This window comes from Siphateles boraxobius, unplaced genomic scaffold, assembly GCF_051911475.1.
Source record: "Siphateles boraxobius isolate OS27281-9 unplaced genomic scaffold, OSU_SipBor_1 25, whole genome shotgun sequence".
NCBI lineage: Eukaryota > Metazoa > Chordata > Actinopteri > Cypriniformes > Leuciscidae > Siphateles > Siphateles boraxobius.
The window spans coordinates 14,567,389-14,579,901 of NW_027508866.1; the positions used below are offsets into that span (position 1 = coordinate 14,567,389).

Genomic DNA, 12,513 nt, shown 5'->3' on the forward strand with positions numbered 1-12,513 from the left:
ATTAGCGCTTCTCCGATTACACGTTTTGACTGTGTCAGTGTCTATTTTGTGCAAACAACATGGACAAACTACAACAGAAAAACATGTCAGCAAAGTGGACACGTTTCACCATGGCCAAATAATGCTAGAATAGCAATATGTAAACTTTATTTTTGTTTTTCAGCTTAATTAACTTTTTTTGCGTGCAAATTTTGTTTCAGTCATCTTTACCTCATTCAAAAGGGAAAAACTAATAAAGCTTTAATTTCTATGGAGGAAAAAGAAATGAATATCCAATAAATTTGGGTATTTTTGGAAAGTTGTTTTGTACACTTAAAAATAAAGCAGCCAACTGAATTAAAGACGCAAATAGAAAACTGCAGGGCATACAAACATTTCAAATATCATTATTAAAGGCCACTAAGAGCTCACTTTTTTATTACAGTTCAACTAAATTCTAAGTAAATTTGGTTTACTCTAATTGTTTTCCATCCTCATAGGTATGTGATGCATTGTGGAGACTGAACGGGTGTTTGTGGGGGAGCCTACTGTTTAAGACATTGAAAACCCCTGCAATAGAAGATAGAAAGTATAAGAAATAGGGTAAGATAAGAAAGAGAACAAACCAAGAAGGAAGATCTGATGAAGGAGGAATAAATAGAGAGGGAGAAAAGGGGAATGAGTAACGTGAGAAAGATAAGAGGGGAAAAACTGCTGAGAGATGCAGACTGAGAGACAGCAGAGAGAGAGAGAGAGAGAGAGAGAGAGAGAGAGAGAGAGAGAGAGAGAGAGAGAGAGAGAGAGAGAGAGAGAGAGAGAGAGCGAGAGAGAGAGAGAGAGCGAGAGAGAGAGAGAGAGAGAGAGAGAGAGAGAGAGAGAGAGAGAGACTGGTGGGGAGTCCTAATAAAGGTTGAGGGAAGCCCTGGTAGTTTGGCCTTAGTCAGGGAGGGGAGTCACAGATGCCCTTGGCTGCTCACTGAAGCAGTGCCTGTAATTACTCTGCACTCTCTTATCATTACGGGGTAAGTCGGCATCTCACAGCTATAAGGCAGCACACCACAGTGTACCAGACACTCTTTCCCACATACACACAATAACCACACACAAATACACGTTCCAAGCACATACACGAAAGGTTGCTTGACAGTTAACCTCTATCGATCCACTGAACACCAGAAGGGTGCGACTTCTGGCTCTGCTACTGTGCGACTGATCAAACCACACACACATAATTGAATGAACACATGGAGGCTTCATCTTGGTTATTGCAATTTCTGTCTGACTTGAGGAGCTGCCACATTTTAAGTGAACAGCAATATCAATATAGCAAGCTGAAGAGGACATCCCCCTCCTTACAAAAAAAGTCCACATTATAGTGTGTGTGATATCGCAAGTGGGCAGAAGATAAGCAAGAGACAAAGCCGGAAAGCACCAGCAGGAACATGATTAGCATTGCTGCATTTGTATCACTGTAGCTAGTGTAGGGAATATCAATGCTTCACTAATGATGCCAACATTGCTTCATTCTTCTCCCAGTAGGGGTTGGTTGTATAGAGAGGATTGCTGGTTTAGAGAGGATTGTTGGTTTGTATGTTGTATGTTTGCTGTTTATTTCCCTAGCGTCTGTGACCCTCAGAAAGTCAGAAAAATACCATGTAACAGTATGAGAATCCCTCAGCCAATCATATTAATTAAAAGTCATTGATGCGTGAGATTAAATTAGACAGAGCTAGGGGTGAAAAGGGCATCACTGTAAGCTGGGTGTCGAGATAGAAAGAGAGAGTATGAGAAAAATTGTACTGTTGTTTTTTTTGCAGGTCAGAAAAATGGCACACACAATATTGATAATGTGGCATCTGCAACAGTGCTCTGCTAGAATATTAAGTGGAAAGCTTGCTTAAAGAAATCAAACAAAATCAAATGTAACTATTTACTTTTTAAATACACATTCTTAGTCCTGTGCACAATCTGCATGTTATAAAAAATGAAAAAAGGATGTCTTCATGATAAAAATGTAGTAGCTTTTCCCAATCTCTATAAAGACATCTAAAAGTGTTCCTGAAATAACTCCAAAATAGAGTTAAAAAACTTCACATAGAGCTAAATTTAAACTCCAGCAAGTGAGGAATAATGATGCATTCTAAAATTAGTCAGAATTCAATTTAAATTTTCTTTTTCAACACTAGTGCAAAGCTTTCTATTTTTTTCGTGTGGCTAAGTGTACATTTAACACTTTGAGGGAGCTAGAAGTAAAACTAAAGTCATATTCCACACAGCCTGTAAGGTAATCTCAAAATTTAGCCTAAGAAACGAAAAAAACAAAAGCACACATTTTAATAAGCAAAAAAAAAGCTATTTAAATTGCCAATGATGGAGAGAAAAAACTCTCCTCTTGTTTTCAAAGAGGACAAGATGAAAATGTTTAAGTTTTAAACCGTTTAACATTTAACGATCATTCCCGACCAATCAATAACCATCATAAACGTACCTCAGTTCCTTTATTCTTGATGTCTGCTGCGGTGCAACTATCAAGTTTATCACTGTATGATGTGCTGAATACAAAGTGAGCTTTGAGGAGTTCATCGATGTCAAAGACACTTGCATATTCCTTTTAATTGCCTTGTCCACAATGATGTAGATACTCGATTTGTGTTCCCTAATGCGGAGTTGGAAAGGCTGGAAGGTGTTAAAACTAGACACAAAGGTCTGAATGTTTGTACCAACCTGTAATGAAAGGTAGAACAGCATTGTCTAAAAAAACATATTCTTGCCAGATGAACAAATAAAGCAAGACTCAATCTGCACTTTCATTTACTATAAAAAATGGCACACCGCACAATTGAAAAATACCTTCAGAAACGTCAACAAATGCCTGAGGAGAATCAATTTGTGCTATCCTATTGTGACGTTTTGTGATTGGAGGAAGAAATGGCAGCAAGATAAGTTTCAACCTAAACAGATAAAATGAACATGAAAGTTAAAAAAAAAAACATGAAAAAGTTCCCTTGCCACAATCAATGTGTGACCTCACACCTAAAGACCTCATCAATAGTAGGCATATCCTTGGTATCTTGCAGTCTCAAGTAAGTTCCACTTTTTCAAGAGTGCCCTGGAAACCTCCAAAGAGCATCAATACATTCTGTTCAATCTTGCATATAGGATAAAGTACTGAATCAGAATCAATACATAATACTAGTGTAAAATTTATAGGTTTCATATGAAGTTATGATACTAACTTTATAAATAAATAATCTGTAATCATAAGCTTGTGAAAAATGTGCAGTGTTAGGTCGGGTGATCTAAGACCAGGAGTGGGAAATTAGTCTTTAAAAAAGCTTACAGAGAGAGCTGCAGCAAGTCACCAAAGATTCCTTGTAGGCAACTTCTGTGTCAGGTGGCAAACCAAATATTTCTAAAACTGCAGAAAGTGAGAGGAATTAGCCAGAAAAAAAACATTGATAAGACTAACATTCAGTATACTCAAAATATCAATAAATAAATAAATAAATTATGATCTGAAAATCATGTAGCTTGTGAGCTGCGGATGCAGATTGTAACAGTCAAAAGTAACGTTAGACTTTAATTTCATGGACATCTGTGGCTGCTTCAGCAAGTTTTATTTTACAGCTCAAGTAATAACATTAATGACCATTCATTATTCACATAAAATGTAAGAATGTCTCTGGACTCTTCAGAGCAGTGAAATACGCGTTAAAGGTTTGTTGTAAGTGACGTGATTTTAATTAGGTTAAGTTAATGTAAGGTAACGGTAATGGATTACTCACCTGAATGTTCTAGAAATGTTTGTTTGAATGCAAAGAAAAATTGAATGCAAAGACAACCTAAATGAATCTGTTCTTTGACAAGTATAACGAGGTACTGTACAAAACCGGGACGTTATTTAGAAATATGATACTGCACGGTGTCCAATTAACTCGTTGACTGAGATACAGTCCCGCCTATTTTCCTGACTGGCTCTTTCAAAAACAAAACAAAAAAACTGTAAAATAGCTAAATGATACGAGAGCGCATACATAGGTTGATGTATAATACCAAAATGTTATATTTCATTAAAGGAGCAGTATGTAGGATTGTGGCCAAAACTGGTACTGCAATCACCTTCAAATTACTGTAGAGCGGTGTATCCCCTTCCCCTCCTCCCTGACTCGAGGTTGCCAGATAGGCTGCAGGATACAGCAGGAACGTAGGCTGCTAAAGATGCTTCCAATGGCAAGTGACTAGTCCTACACAGTAGGCTAAGTTTTTTTTCTGTTAATTATGTTTATGCTTCAAATGAGAGATGTTTTGCAAAGTAATTATATATCGCAAAAATTTACTAATGGCGATTAGCCAAATATAATAGTAAAGATGTACGCTCGGATGTGACAGTACATTGTTAGAACAGTAGCTGTTAGTATACTAACGGTAGGTATCTGTCATTAACGTAAGTACAAGCACAAGCCTCAGTCATTGTGTGTAATCGATATCAAAGATACAGCTATTCATTTAGCTGACACTATAAGTGAAAGCGACCAGCTGTATTTTTTAACTTACTCTGCAGTACACGTCCATAACGCTAAAATATGTGATGTGAAAGATTACATGTCATTCTATTATTTTTGGCTGTAGAACTTACATGATAAAAAAGTAGGCTACAAAACGTTCCAAGTGGGACACATTATTCACATCATAGGCTACAATGTGCTTTTCATTGGTGTTATGGACGTTAGAAAAAGTTATTTTACCGTGGAATTGCGCATATAGTGCTTCCAATTCGATGACCCACCTCCTCCATATGAGCTAACGTAACGTTACTTTGCACGAACATGCATAACTTTGTTCGACTGTCATGAATATTTGAAATGTCCATTTACATTAAGTAAGTTAGCCAAACATAGATGAATCTTACCTGTCCAGAAATCTCCGTTTTCAGCCGTCTCCATCTTTCAAAGGCATCTCCTATACAGATCCTTGTTTTATTTCGGACTTTGTAACGAAGTATTTCGGATTCATAACGAGTTTATGAGTTTATCAGTTTATCTGATTCGCAACGTTAGACTTTTTTTTTATCCGATTCCGACACATTTGTAGCTGCAGCTGTGGTAACTAGCAGAGCTGGCAACCCTGATGCCGCAACACTACTGACTTCGTGATTGGTAGATAGGTGGAGGGTGACGAATCAGACCAAAACACAACATGACAACATCAACATCAGTTGAGGGCTGCAACTGCACTTTTTAAATGACAATATCCTGGACGGACTACTGTTGTCAGTGATATAAGTATTTGAAATGAACATGATTTCTTAATGTCTAGTGACATATCAGGGCCATTTTATGATTAATTTAAATAAATTTCTTACATACAGCTCCTTTAAATTTTCAGACAATTTCTTAATTCCTTACATAAAAACAATCGTGTAGCCTACTCTCCACAGAAAACTAGCACCCGATATTATCCAACTGGCGTAGATTCAACGTAGCCTAGGTGGAGGCGTTGTTAGTTTGATTCTCGAAAATGACACCAACTTCACTTGATACTCCTATTGTTGATTCGGCTCTTAATTTTCAAAAGTTTAATTACCTACTGAACTTCGGAAACACAAAACTGTAAGTACATGGAACTCACTTTATTTCCACATACATAGTTCAGTGAGTCAGGTGTTGATCCAGTAACGTTAACCGCTCTGAATGATTCAGAGGTCTCTTTGAACGATTCAAAAGGGTCTGTTTACACGACAGTGACAACAACTAAAAACGTCAAACTTTGTATGCGCTTTGGCCGTTCATTTACACGAAAACGGCATTTGGGGTGGCAGAAAACGCAAACTTTTGAAAAAGTTCTCCGTGTATTATTTTTTTTTTTTACTCCGTGTAAACAACAAACGAATCTCTGAAGACGATGACGTCATACACATGCGTATTACGTGCTTAAGTCTATAGTGTTTCATCGCCATCTAATGGTCTGGCAGGAGAATTCAGGGTTTTAGTCGTTCTCGCAGATCCATGTGAATTGGGATCGTTTTGACTAGTGCTGCAAGATTAATCATATCGCAATCGCGATGTCAAACCTATGCGATTATATGATGCAAAATGCTGCGATTTTATATGAAATAAATATGAAATAAACAAATTAGGGCTTTTAACGCAGCATCTGTAATTTTTTTGTTATCCTTTGGCTAGTGTTACATGATCCCGCTCCCTTTAAAATCATTCATGCGAGTCAAGTCAAAAGAGAGCGCGCTGCCTGTGAATGTCCTGACTGTGACTCACAGAAAAACACGCGCCAGTATCATGCGCAAGCACAGACCGCACGCCAGAATACAGTTTCCTGAAGAAAATGTGAGTGGGTGCTTGCAGTGGCAAAACTCGCCACTCGGTTGCTAGGGTGTTGTACATGATTGCATACGAGCCAACAAACATGTCCGTACGATGTGTTGTGGAGCTGAAATATGGCTTCTATATGTTGCAATATGGTTGCTAGGTAGCTCTAAACGGTTGCCAGGGTGTGGTTGCAGTTACTATGGTGATATTCACAGACTGTTTCCCAACCGAAACAAACAAGCCAACCCCCATCTCTATAATTATGATGTTCTGATGCAAAGATATAGGTCTTGCAAAATGGTTGCTAGGGAGTGGCTTGGCAGCTGCCAATCATGAAACTCCAAAGGCTGCTTGTCAGTATGAATTATATAAAGCAACTCCCATGCCTCTGTGACATTCAGAATGGAAGATATCCCTCCCTGGATTTTGGTTGCTAAGGTGCTCGACAATGGTTGCTAGGGCTAGGAAGTCTTGAGGTGATTCATGATTGGCTGTTTGCTGCCCCGAGTTAAACGAGACCACCCTTGTGTTTTTATGACAATTCAGTCCGGAGATATCCCTTTGATCTCTTTCTATGGAAGTCTATGGAACTTGTTGGTAAGGTGCTCTAAATCAGGGATGTCCACCAAACTCAGTCCTGGAGGGCCACTATCCTGCAGAGGACAGTGGACCTCCAGGACTGAGTTTGGACACCCCTGCTCTAAATGGTTCAGTAAAATTAACCTGCCCCCTTGTCTCTATGACACTGTGATCCAGAGCTATGTTCAATAAAAAATCCCCATGCAATTTACCATAGTAGGAAAAACACATGCATTTCATAGGCCGTCCTACACCCTAGTAAGTCAATGGGGCAACTTTGGGCAGCTCCTGCCCCCCTCGGGTGCAACTTTTACCCCATTATGAGATATGTTCTTAGAAAGCCTGCCAGCCTCTTCAAATGTGGTAAATCACACGTTTCTGCAAAATCCTCGCTCGGAGCTATGACTCGTCAAAGTTTGTGCAATGTTAAATCTATGGGATTTTGTGGACGGTTTTTTGCCCCTGGGATGAACATCGTACCCCTGATCGCTTATAAAAGTCATAGCACACCATTCCTCAATAATCCGCACGATTTGATGCCTCATTCGTGGGTCTGTGATAAAAGCTGCGGGAGGAGTAGCGCCTCAAACTTTTGGCGGAATAATGAAGAGAAGAATAATAAATATGAGCAATAACAATAGTGAGTGCCTTGCCTTTGGCAAGTACCCACTAATTATGCCAAAATGTTGTTTTATCGAGTATCTTCATAACATAAGAGCAGTCTTATGATGGACATAAAGAGTTGTGAGAGAATGAGGGCGTGTGAGATCCGTGTCTCTGTAAGCTGCGGCTGCTCTTAAAAGGCCAGCAGCCAATAAACCTTTCTGTCAGTAAAGTTAATCAAAGAACAAAGGGAACAGAGTAAATTACTCACTGCTCTTGACTAAAGAACTTTGTAGCTTTAATAAGGATTAGTCTATATATAACGTATGAAGCTCAGACTGTTTGATAACTTTATTCAATTTCTGTATGTCCTACCTGTTAGACAGGAAGGGCACAGGTAAATATGACATTTATTATGGGTTTATGTGAGGATTTTTTGAAGTTCACTTAAATTAAAAGCTGTTATATTTTTTGAAGCCTAATAAATGTAAAAAAAAAATCTAATGATGGAATCACTGTTATGTTGGATGCCTATAATGGCTTATTGATCATTATAGGTGTTATCAATCATTTAGTTGTTGTTGCTAGTTTGAGTTGAGAAATACACATTTCAGAATTATCACTAATCTGTGTGTGCATTTTGCTTTAAGACCAAGCAAGTTGACTCATGAAACCATTTGATTATTATGTCGCAATATTGACCTCAATAATCGCAATATGATATTTTCCCCAAATCGTGCAGCCTTAGTTTTGACAATATAATAATATCTGTAGGCGGAAAATTAAAATGAAAAACTTCTCCGTTTTAAGCATTGTAGAGAAGTTTAAGGTTCAGTGTTGTGAGGATGGAAGAAGACAAGGGTCGGTGTGACTGGGACTTGTACACTTTATTAATAAGAAATAAACACACAGGAAAGAAAGTTGCACGGGGCGCCTTCACCATAGGTAAACTATAGCACTCCAAAATAAACAGTCCTTTAGGCAGGAAGTATCTCAGTCCACTCGTGTACAAGCTCCCAGTCCTTCTCTCTCCCTGAACTCCCGTACCGCCCGGCTTTTATCCGGTCTCCCCACGCCAATCACTGCAATCAGAAACAGGTGTTCGTCATTTTGCACTTGACCTACTTTCTTACCACTCGGCTCCGCCCCCATTCCTCTGCTGCAGACCTCGCTGGACCACGCCCCCTCTCGCTACATACCCCCACCGCCCGACTCAGGCCGGGGAGCCATCCGGACTGCTGCCCCCCCCCCCCCACCCCTCCTGGAAAGGAAGTCGGCCACAGCCATCAATTTGGGGACGCACCTCGAAGCCGTCCCCAAATTAGCCGGTCAAGTAGCTCATCAACCCGAGGCATTGGATACGCGTCGAATTTCGACACGGCATTCACCTTGCGATAATCCACACAGAAGCGGATCGAGCCGTCCGTTTTAGGCACTAAAACTATCGGGCTCGCCCACTCACTGTTGGATTCTTCTATTACTCCCATGTCCAGTATAGCCTCTAATTCCTCCTGAACCACTTTCTTTTTATGTTCAGGCAGCCTGTATACTACTACGCCCGGATCTGTCTCAATATGGTGCTGAATGAGATTGGTTCGACCTGGCAGGGGTGAAAACACGTCAGCAAAATCTGCTTGCAACTTACGAATATTAGTAATCTGAACCGGTTAGAGGTGGTCTCCTCCAAGTGCCAGAGCGAGAGATTGTGATTTTAAGCTCGTCTCTGGACCGCGATCCTCCTCCCCACTCACCACCGATGCCAGCATTATGGATTCCACCTCACTCCACTTTTTTAGCAGATTAAGGTGAGAAATGTGACGTGCCCCGTTCCTGTCTGATCGAACGACCTCATAATTGAGATCTACCACTCGCCGTGTAACCTCAAAGGGTCCTTGCCACTTTGCGAGTAATTTAGAACTGGACGTGGGAAGCAATACAAGTACTTTATCTCCCGGTTCAAATTCTCGTAGCCTAGTCCCCCTGTTGTACAACCGACTTTGCGTGTCCTGGGCCTGTAACAAATTTTCCATAGAGAGCCGCCCCAAAGTGTGGAGTTTTGTTCTCAGGTCCATGACATATTGAATTTAATTTTTGCTATTCGAAGGTCCGTCCTCCCAAGTTTCTCTAAGCACATCCAGCACCGCGCGGGGCTGACGCCCATAGAGAAGCTCAAAGGGGGAAAACCACGTGGGGCTTGGGGAACCTCGCGTACAGCGAACGAGAGGGGTTCTAGCCATTTATCCCAATTTTTCCAATTTTTCCATACCAATTCTCTCGAAGGGGACCTCCATCAACGGAATCGGGCACAAAGGTGCTTTTGGGTTGGCCGGCGGATTCACCAGTTGACATTCACGACAAGAGGCGCACCACTTGCGCACATTCTCGTGGATGCCCGGCCAAAAAAATCAGGTCATTAGGCGATTAAGTCTAGCTGCCTGACCTAAATGCCCAGCCATCGGGTTACAATGAGCCGCTTGAAAAAGCATTTCCCGGCGGCTTTTTGAAACTAACAACTGAGTTGTATCTTGTTTTGACTGGGTGTCTTGGGTCACCCATTACAACTTATCTTTTATAATCGCAAAATAAGGATATGAAAGCGGTCGGTCTGGGTGAAGAGGCTGTCCGTCGATTGTGCGAACCTGATTAAATGCATTTCTCAGAGTTTCATCTCGGGACTGCTCCAGAGGAAAATCATCGCGTTCTGAAAGATCTCTCCTTTCAATCCTGCTCCGTTCCTCTGAAACAGGCTCCGACGGTCCCGGAACAGCCTCTCCTACCTGAGCGACCGCCTTCTTCCCCCGCTTCCTTTTCGTCCCAGAAGCAGCCGCACACAAATGCCCCAATAGTGTTTTAAACCCTGGCCAATTGGTTCCCAAAATCAGCGGATGCTGGAGGTGCTGGCTAACAGCCACCTCTACCTTATGCTTTTGTCCCCTGAATTGAATAATGACTGGCATTAAAGGGTATTCCATCACCTCCCCGTGCACACACCTCACTTTAACCGCGTGGCTCTTATCCAATGCCCCGGATTGCATCAGGCTATGATGAATTGAGGTTTGGTTACAACCTGAATCCACCAAAGCCTGATACGTACCCCCCTTTATGCTCACCGTAATTTGGTACAATCCGCCCTGACCGGGGGCAGCCTGCGGTGTGTTGGGGACCCTGACCAGTGTCCCTACCTCCATCACTGGACAGTGGTCGATCAAATGCCCAGGGTCCCCGCAACGCCAACAGGCCGGCCCAGACCTCCCCGCCCCTCCAGTGGTGGGAAGTGGGTCAAGCGGTGGGCGTAGGGAGAGCGCAAACGCCAGTGTTGGACCGCCGTTGGTTCGGGAGCCGAATTTCCGCGGAGTCGCCCTCGGACTTTCACTGGGCTCCGCAGTGCTCCCAGAACTCCACCTCGGCGCTGGACGGGGTGCAGCCGTTCCTCGAAACCTGGGAGCAGGGATAGGAGGAGAAGAGGCAGAGGAAGAAAAAAAGAAGACGAGAGAGAAGATGATGACAGGGTTTCACCGACCCCTGGGCACCAGCTGGTCCTCCGCCAATTGGATGGCCTGGTCCAGCGACGTCGGCGGTGGCATTGGACACACTGCGCAGTCTTCTTGGGCAGCCTCGCCACGAACTGCTCCAGTACCACCTGATCGATCACTCCCTCGACGTCGCGACCTCCGGCCATCAGCCACTTGCGGCACGCGTCCCGGAGCTGCTGCGCGAAAACGAAGGGTCGGCCAGACTCCCCGAGTTCTAATGACCAGAACCGCTGCCTGCTTTCCTCAGGGGTCCGACCGACCCGCTGGAGAATGGCGCGCCTCAAGTCCTGATAGACCAGGAGGTTTTGGACTGGCAGTTGTTGTGCGGCAATCTGGGCCTCCCCAGACAGCAAGGGAATCAGCCGCACTGGCCAGTCCGACAGGGGCCAGCCCCCAGCCTCGAGGCAGCAGCTAGTGTTGAGGGGGCGGCCCGAGCCTCCCGGTCTATCCAGCTCCGGAACAGTTTGCGGTCCTCTCGCTGGGCCCTGAGGAGCATCTCGAACCTCCGTTCTTGCTCCTCCTTTACATCCAGCAGGGCCCGGTGTTTTTCCTGGTGGAGTCCCGCGAGCGCGTGGATGATGTCCTCAAGTGGTGACGGAGATGATCTGGTGGCGGCTCCTTCTTCCATCCCGGGTTTCGGCACCAGTGTAGAGAAGTTTAAGGCTCAGTGTTGTGAGTATGGAAGAAGACAAGGGTCGGTGTGACTGGGACTTGTACACTTTATTAATAAGAAATAAACACACAGGAAAGAAAGTTGCGCGGGGCGCCTTCATCATAGGTAAACTATAGCACTCGTCCGGAAAAATAAACAGTCCTTTAGGCAGGAAGTATCTCAGTCCACTCGTGTACAAGCTCCCAGTCCTTCTCTCTCCCTGAACTCCCGTACCGCCCGGCTTTTATCCAGTCTCCCCACGCCAATCACTGCAATCAGAAACAGGTGTTCGTCATTTTGCACTTGACCTACTTTCTTACCGCTCGGCTCCGCCCCTATTCCTCTGCTGCAGACCTCGCTGGACCACGCCCCCCTCGCTACAAGCATGTAAACGTATTCTAAAAGAACTGGCTCTTAAGAGGTGTGACCGATCGGTGTATCCCATCAAAGTACCGCGAGAGCGATTTGAAAGCATAAGCACCGTCTGCTCTCTAATTGCTCTCATGATACTTTGATGGCATACAGCGCCGCGTCAAGTCAAACAGTGTTTGCATGCATGTTTTTGGGCACAGGGGCTATACTCAAAAGTTTCTTACCGTTTAAAATACTGTTTAGCTCAAAAAATTGGCCATACAGTACATAAAATCACATTAAAAAGAGCAAAAGTTTGGTAAATGACAACAGTTGCTAAAGTGGGATTGGTCAGTTACGCCAAAGAAGACTTTAATACTACCTAACAAACACTAAGCAAAGAGGTAGTTTTAAAAAGAAGTATGATGTGTAACATATAATTCCATGGAGGGATAAACAGAGATAAAGCCCTGCCCCTGATAGGGAACATGTA

General features: G+C 43.1%; 2 protein-coding genes across 3 annotated transcripts in view; one reads left to right on the forward strand and one right to left on the reverse strand.

The window, feature by feature from the left end:
• The window catches only part of nlgn2b (neuroligin 2b), a 170,196-nt gene extending 167,168 nt beyond the window's left edge, over positions 1-3,028 (reverse strand). The window contains exons 1-2 of the mRNA XM_077242822.1: positions 2,830-3,028; positions 2,468-2,703 (exon numbers count right to left, since the gene is read on the reverse strand). The gene's annotated coding sequence lies outside the window, so the exon portion shown is untranslated. The remainder of the gene's footprint in view (positions 1-2,467; positions 2,704-2,829) is intronic.
• Positions 1-12,513, forward strand: part of fgf11b (fibroblast growth factor 11b) — a 57,626-nt gene that overhangs the window by 12,559 nt on the left and 32,554 nt on the right. Inside the window, exon 1 of one of the 2 annotated variants that reach the window (XM_077242824.1) lies at positions 5,497-5,588. The exons of the other annotated variant lie outside the window; for it this stretch is intronic. The gene's annotated coding sequence lies outside the window, so the exon portion shown is untranslated. Of the gene's footprint in view, positions 1-5,496; positions 5,589-12,513 lie in introns of those variants that run through there. 2 annotated transcript variants of the gene reach the window in all.